The sequence below is a fragment of the Hyperolius riggenbachi genome, chromosome 10 (assembly GCF_040937935.1).
Source record: "Hyperolius riggenbachi isolate aHypRig1 chromosome 10, aHypRig1.pri, whole genome shotgun sequence".
NCBI lineage: Eukaryota > Metazoa > Chordata > Amphibia > Anura > Hyperoliidae > Hyperolius > Hyperolius riggenbachi.
This window is the reverse complement of record NC_090655.1, coordinates 248,003,284-248,011,722: the sequence shown is the minus strand read 5'-3', so window position 1 is coordinate 248,011,722 and position 8,439 is coordinate 248,003,284.

Here is an 8,439-nt window from a genome sequence, read left to right as displayed (position 1 = left end):
TTGACTTCCGTAATGCGTGTGTACGCACCTTTAGACCTGGTCTAACATTCAGCAATTACACAATTCACAAAGGCAAACAAGGAGTAACCAGGCCCACTTTTTTTGACGGAGATTAGACCAGCTGATTTCTGTAGGTAAAGTAATTCTGTGAGGTATTTTAGATGTGAGGATGGAACCTTTTGAATTAATTATGCAGGAGTTTAATTGTATGCAGAGGAGAGCTCATCAAAGGAGAAGGATGTCAGTCATTCATAACTACTCGTTTGTAAATTGCAACTTTTGATGATTTCCCCTGCTTTACTGACCTAATTACCAAATGTTTTAGACCAGGTCTAAAAACAGGTCTAAAACATTTGGTAATAGTGAATTCCCCTTTGTTGCAACTGACCAAACCATCAGTAGACTAAAAACCATCAGTAGACTAGTCTAAACTGCTTAGTGAATTAAGGCCATTGTCTGGTTAATTTATTCATTAGAATCCCATATCAGCTGGGTTCCGGTGCTTAGCTCTGCCCCTTGCATGAAATGGCCCTGGCCTTTTCTATAAAATAAGGCAATGACCTTTTTCTGCAAGGTGGCAGGGCTACACGCCAGAACTCAGCTGATATGGGGCTCTTGTGAATCTTCTTATATCGACATGCTGGGGCATCCACGTTGGCAATGACAGGCCAGGTAGCCAACAGGGTAGAGTGTCAGCTTCTTGGCCAGGAGTTTTTTGTTCCCAAAAGAAGATGCCATCATAATATACAGTGGGATGCAAAAGTTTGGGCAACTTTGATAATTGTCATGATTTTCCTGTATAAATTGTTGGTTGTTACGAGAAAAAATGTCAGTTAAATATATCAAATAGGAGACATATTTGAGAAGTGAAATGAAGTTTATTTGCATTTACAGAAAGTGTGCAATAATTGTTTAAATAAATGTAGGCAGGTGCATAAATTTGAGCATTTGTCATTTGTAATTTTATCGATTCCAAAACCTTTAGAACTAATTATTGGAACTCAAATTGCCTTGGCAAGCTCAGTGACCCCTGACCTACATACACAGGTGAATCAAATTATAAGAAAGAGTATTTAAGGGAGTCAATTGTAAGTTTCCCTCCTCTGTTAAATTTCTCTGAAGAGTAGCAACATGGGGGTCTCTAATCAACTCTCAAATGACCTGATGACAAACAATGTTCACCATCATGTTTTAGGGGAAGGATACAGAAAGTTGTCTCAGAGATTTCAGTTTGTTTCTACAGTTAGGAACATATTAAGGAAAAGGAAGACCACACGCTCAGTTCAAGTTAAAGAGAACAGTCCGAATCAACCCACAGGCCAGCACCAAAGACCTACAACATCATCTTGCTGCAGGTGGAGTCACTGCATCGTTCAACCATTCCCACTTCCCAGAATACAGGAATTTCTGCACAGCGGCCACAGCCTTCCACCCCCCACACACCGGATCATAGGGGGCGCCACTCACACACAGCCATCCAACCCCTACACACCGGATCACAGGGGGTCCCACCCACACATAGCCCTCCAGCCCCCACACACAGGATCACAGAGGGTCCCACCCACACATAGCTCTCCAGCCCCCACACACAGGATCACAGGGGGTCCCACACACACACAGCCTTCCAGCCCCCACACACAGGATCACAGGGGGTCCCACACACACACACAGCCCTCCAGCCCCCACACACAGGATCACAGGGGGTCCCACCCACACACAGCCCTCCAGCCCCCACACACAGGATCACAGGGGGTCCCACCCACACACATAGCCCTCCAGCCCCCACACACAGGATCACAGGGGGTCCCACCCACACACATAGCCCTCCAGCCCCCACACACAGGATCACAGGGGGTCCCACCCACACACAGCCCTCCAGCCTCCACACACAGGATCACAAGGGGTCCCACCCACACACAGCCCTCCAGCCCCCACACACAGGATCACAGGGGGTCCCACACACAAACAACCCTCCAGCCCCCACACACAGCATCACAGGGGGTCCCACCCACACACAGGATCACAGGGGTTTCCACACACACAGCCCTCCAGCCCCCACACACAGGATCACAGGGGGTCCCACCCACACACAGCCCTCTAGCCCCCACACACAAAATCACAGGGTGTCCCACCCACACACAGCCCTCCAGCCTCCACACACAGGATCACAGGGGGTCCCACCCACACACCCAGCCCCCACACACAGGATCACAGGGGGTCCCACCCACACACAGCCCTCCAGCCTCCACACACAGGATCACAGGGGGTCCCACCCACACACACAGCCCTCCAGCCCCCACACACAGGATCACAGGGGGTCCCACCCACACGCAGCCCTCCAGCCCCCACACACAGGATCACAGGGGGTCCCACCCACACACAGCCCTCCAGCCTCCACACACAGGATAACAAGGGGTCCCACCCACATACACCTCTCCAGCCTCCGCACTCAGGATCACAGGGGGTCCCACCCATACATAGCCCTCCAGCCTCCACACACAGGATCACAGGGTGTCCCACACACACACAGCCCTCCAGCCTCCACACACAGGATCACAGGGTGTCCCACCCACACATAGCCCCAATAACCTCAACCACTAAGGCCCGCTGCTTGGGGGTTATACTTGACTCAGAGCTCTCCTTTAAACCTCACATTGCCTCATTAACCACCACCTGCTATTTCCAGCTCAAAAATATATTCCGTATCCGTCCCTTCCTCACACAAGAGGCCACCAAAATGCTTGTTCATGCCTTAATCATCTCCCGCCTAGACTACTGCAACACCCTGCTCTGTGGCCTACCAAAAAACAGGCTAGCTCCTCTCCAATCCCTTCTAAATGCAGCGGCCCGCCTCATTCACCTTTCCACACGCTCTTCCGATGCAGCCCCACTGTGCCGTTCTCTCCACTGGTTACCCATTACCCAGAGGATCCAGTTCAAACTCCTGACTCTAACATACAAAGCCCTCCACGAGTTGTCTCCTCCATACATCTCCTCACTAATCTCAAGATATTGTCCCTCCCGCAACCTTCGCTCCTCCCAAGAAATTCTCCTGGCCTCTAAGCTGATCACCTCCTCTCATGCTCGCATCCAGGACTTTACACGAGCATCAGCCCTTATCTGGAACTCTCTTCCACAGCCTGTACGTCATGCTCCAAACCTGGACATCTTCAAACGCACTCTTAAAACACACCTTTTCAGACAAGCTTATAACATTCTATAGCCCTTTATTTACTTATTTGTCACAATGTAATCAGAGGCAAAGAATCACTGCCTCATCCATCCTCCACCCCCTTACCTAGTGTGTCCCCCACTACCCATTAGATTGTAAGCTCGCAAGGGCAGGGTCATCCTCCTAATGTTTACTGTCTTTGTAACAATATTTGTGCTGCTTGGAACTCTGCTGTATATTTGTTAGTTGTATCTATGTTCCCCTTGTCGTCTTATTGTGCTTTGTAAAGCGCTGCGGAATATGTTGGCGCTATATAAAAAATAATAATAATAATAGCCCTCCAGCCCCCACACACAGGATCACAGGGGGTCCCAGCCTCCACACACAGTATCACAAAGGGTCCCACCCACATACACCTCTCCAGCCTCCACACACAGGATCACAAGGGGTCACACCCACATACACCTCTCCAGTCTCCACACTCAGGGGGTCCCACCCATACACAGCCCTCCAGCCCCCACACACAGGATCACAGGGGGTCCCACCTACACACAGTCCTCCAGCCCCCACACACAGGATCACAGGGGATCCCACCTACACACAGTCCTCCAGCCCCCACACACAGGATCACAGGGTGTCCTACCCACATACACCTCTCCAGCCTCCACACACAGGATCACAAGGGGTCCCATCCACATACACCTCTCCAGCCTCCACACAGAGGATCACAGGGGGTCCCACCCACACACACAGCCCTCCAGCCCCCACACACAGGATCACAGGGGGTCCCACCTACACACAGTCCTCCAGCCCCCCACACACAGGATCACAGGGTGTCCCACACACACACAGCCCTCCAGCCTCCACACACAAGATCACAGGGGGTCCCACTCACACACAGCCCTCCAGCCCCCACACACAGGATCACAGGGGGTCCCACCCACACACCGTCCTCGAGCCCCCACACACAGGATCACAGGGTGTCCTACCCACATACACCTCTCCAGCCTCCACACACAGGATCACAGGGGGTCCCACCCATACACAGCCCTCCAGCCTCCACACTCAGGATCACAGGGGGTCCCACCCATACACATCCCTCCAGCCTCCACACACAGGATCACAGGGTGTCCCACACACACAGCCCTCCAGCCCCCGCACACAGGATCACAGGTGGTCCCACTCACACACAGCCCTCCAGCCCCCACACACAGGCTCAAAGGGGGTCCCACCCACATACACCTCTCCAGCCTCCACACACAGGATCACAGGGGTCCCACCCATACACAGCCCTCCAGCCCCCACACACAGGATCACAGGGGGTCCCAGCCTCCACACACAGGATCACAAAGGGTCCCACCCACATACACCTCTCCAGCCTCCACACACAGGATCACAAGTAGTCACACCCACATACACCTCTCCAGTCTCCACAATCAGGATCACAGGGGTCCCACCCATACACAGCCCTCCAGCCCCCACACACAGGATCACAGGGGGTCCCACCTACACACAGTCCTCCAGCCCCCACACACAGGATCACAGGGGGTCCCACCTACACACAGTCCTCCAGCCCCCACACACAGGATCACAGGGGGTCCCACCTACACACAGTCCTCCAGCCCCCACACACAGGATCACAGGGGGTCCTACCCACATACACCTCTCCAGCCTCCACACAGAGGATCACAGGGGGTCCCACCCACACACACAGCCCTCCAGCCCCCACACACAGGATCACAGGGGGTCCCACCCACACGCAGCCCTCCAGCCCCCACACACAGGATCACAGGGGGTCCCACCCACACACAGCCCTCCAGCCTCCACACACAGGATAACAAGGGGTCCCACCCACATACACCTCTCCAGCCTCCGCACTCAGGATCACAGGGGGTCCCACCCATACACAGCCCTCCAGCCCCCACACACAGGATCACAGGGGGTCCCACCTACACACAGCCCTCCAGCCCCCACACACAGGATCACAGGGGGTCCCACCCACACACAGCCCTCCAGCCTCCACACACAGGATCACAGGGTATCCCACACACACACAGCCCTCCAGCCCCCACACACAGGATCACAGGGGGTCCCACCTACACACAGCCCTCCAGCCCCCACACACAGGATCACAGGGGTCCCACTCACACACAGCCCTCCAGCCCCCACACACAGGATCACAGGGGGTCCCACCCACACACAGTCCTCCAGCCCCCACACACAGGATCACAGGGTGTCCTACCCACATACACCTCTCCAGCCCCCACACACAGACTCACAGGGGGTCCCACTCACGCACAGCCCTCCAGCCCCCACACACATGCTCACATGGGGGCCCCACTCACATACAGCGCCCCAGCCCCCACACTCAGGATCACAATAATCCCACCCACACACAGCACTCTAATCCCCACACACAGGATCGCAGGGGTTCCACACACATGATTACAGGGGGTTCCCTGCACACACAGTGCCCCAGCCCCCACACACAGGATCACAGGAGGTCCCACTCACACACACAGTTCCCACACACAAGGATCACAGGGGATCCCACCCACACACACAGCTCTCCAGCCCCCACACACAGCATTACAGGGGTACCTCCCGCACACAGTCCTTCAGACCCCCTCCTCCCACACAGAATCACAAGGGGTCCCACCCGCATACAGCTCCCACACACAGGATCACAGGAGGTTCCCTGCACACACAGTTCTTCAGCCCCCATACATAGGATCACAGGGGCCCCACCCACACACAGCCCTCCAATCCCCACACACAGGATCACAGGGGTCCCACCCACACGCAGCCCTCCAGCCCCCACACAAAGGATCACAGGGGTTACACCCATACACAGCACTCCAGCCCCCACACATAGGATCACAGGGGGTCCCACCTACACACAGCCCTCTAGCCCCCACACACAGGATCACAGAGGGTCCCACCCACACGCAGCCCTCCAGCCCCCACACAAAGGATCACAGGGGTTACACCCATACACAGCACTCCAGCCCCCACACATAGGATCACAGGGGGTCCCACCTACACACAGCCCTCAAGCCCCCACATCACAGGATCACAGGGGTTACACCCATACACAGCCCTCCAGCCCCCACACACAGGATCACAGGGGGTCCCACCTACACACAGCCCTCCAGCCCCCACATCACAGGATCACAGGGGTCCCACCCACACGCAGCCCTCCAGCCCCCACACAAAGGATCACAGGGGTTACACCCATACACAGCACTCCAGCCCCCACACATAGGATCACAGGGGGTCCCACCTACACACAGCCCTCAAGCCCCCACATCACAGGATCACAGGGGTTACACCCATACACAGCCCTCCAGCCCCCACACACAGGATCACAGGGGGTCCCACCTACACACAGCCCTCCAGCCCCCACATCACAGGATCACAGAGGGTCCCACCCACACACAGCCCTCCAGCCCCCACATCACAGGATCACAGGGGTTACACCCATACACAGCCCTCCAGCCCCCACACACAGGATCACAGGGGGTCCCACTCACACACACAGTTCCCACACACAAGGATCACAGGGGATCCCACCCACACACACAGCTCCACCTACACACAGCCCTCCAGCCACCACACACAGGTTTGCAGGGGGTCCTACCCACACACAGCCATCCAACCCCCACACACAGGATCACAGGGGATCCCACTCATACACAGCCCTCCAGACCCCACACACAGGATCACTGGAGGTCCCACCCACACACAGCCTTCCAGCCCCCACACATCAGATCACAGGAGGTCCCACTCACGCACAGCCCTCCAGCCCCCACACATAGAATTACAGAGGGTCCCACCCACACACAACCCCCACACATAGAATTACATGGGGTCCCACAGACCTCAGTGCAGAGTGTGGTCAGTACACAGAGGACTCGTCCTTCTCAAAAACAACATTTTTGCAGAAAATGTTTAAAAACGGTAACCAATAGCTTCACTGAATATCGCTGCATATTCATTTTCATTTATAAAGTTTGTTTTATACTGTCCTGTCTTTTTATTTTCATAAAGCTCGTTTTTATTCCTTCTGTATTATTTTGCTTTGTTGTTGTAGTTTTTTTGTATTAAAAAGATGAAATAATAATATAAGTGACCTATGTTCTCCATTTGTGCCTGAAATTATTTAATTGCTCTGCTGCATCCTCTGGGGAATAATCCCTCCAGGAACAGTCTCCAGTGGTCCTGCGGTCACAAGCGCCACTCCCAATAAGAAGCCCCACCCTTCCTCTGTGTCTTAACCTCCTTAGCAGTAACCCCGAGTCAGGCTCGTGACGGAAATCCGCAGCTCAGATTGGTAACTCGGAGCTGGATCCATGGGAGATGAGTAATGTGCAAGGAATGCCGCAGGGTCTACAAGCATGTTAAAAAATTGCACTGCTTTCAGACGCTAAAATTCAGAAATAATTATACCTCCAGGAAGGTTAATGGTGACCTGAGGCAAAGCTACTTAAATGAAACATCCAAAGATTAAAAGGAAAAAAAAAATCTACTTACCTTGGGCTTCCTCCAGCCCCTGGCAGCCGATCTGTCCCTTGCAGCAGTTCCGGGATCCCTTTGCCAGGTCGGCATCCCCTGAGCGAGACTCAAAACGCCAGAGCTGCAGCCACTAGGGCGAGCTCAGTAGGAAGTAGCAGTGTTGGAGAGTCTTGCCCAAGGTCTCCTTACTGAATAGGTGCTGGCTGGTCTTCGGTGCTATTTTTGGTGGGTGCCATTTTTATAGGTATACCTTGCTGGATCCACATACCTCTGTGCATTGTCTGTTCCTTTCCTCTCTCCCTCTCTGTCCCCGTATTCATTCATTTAGTGTTTATCTCTTGTGAAATCTTTCCTTACTCTGATTTACTATCTAATTTATTACAGGTGGTGACATCTATAGTGCTGTCAGGATTCTGCAGAATCATTGTTTAGTCTTTGTTCTGAAGCCAGTACAAAATATACCCAGTCTCCCAGAATGCTCTGGGGTGAGAATTCTGCATAACTAATCATAATCAGCCTAGGTTGTGACATCACTGGGAGGGCGGGGCTACATACCAATATACAGAATTAAATAGATATTGGAAGTGTTTCTGATGCTGAAACCAGGATAATTATAAGTGTTATCTTTAGTATATTCTTCTATATGCCACTACAGGGCCTCTTTCAATCTGACATTTCAGCTTTGTTCACATCTAAAATGGAAATCGCAGACACCAGCAATTTTAAATTTTTTGTGGTTCCCCCCCCCCCGG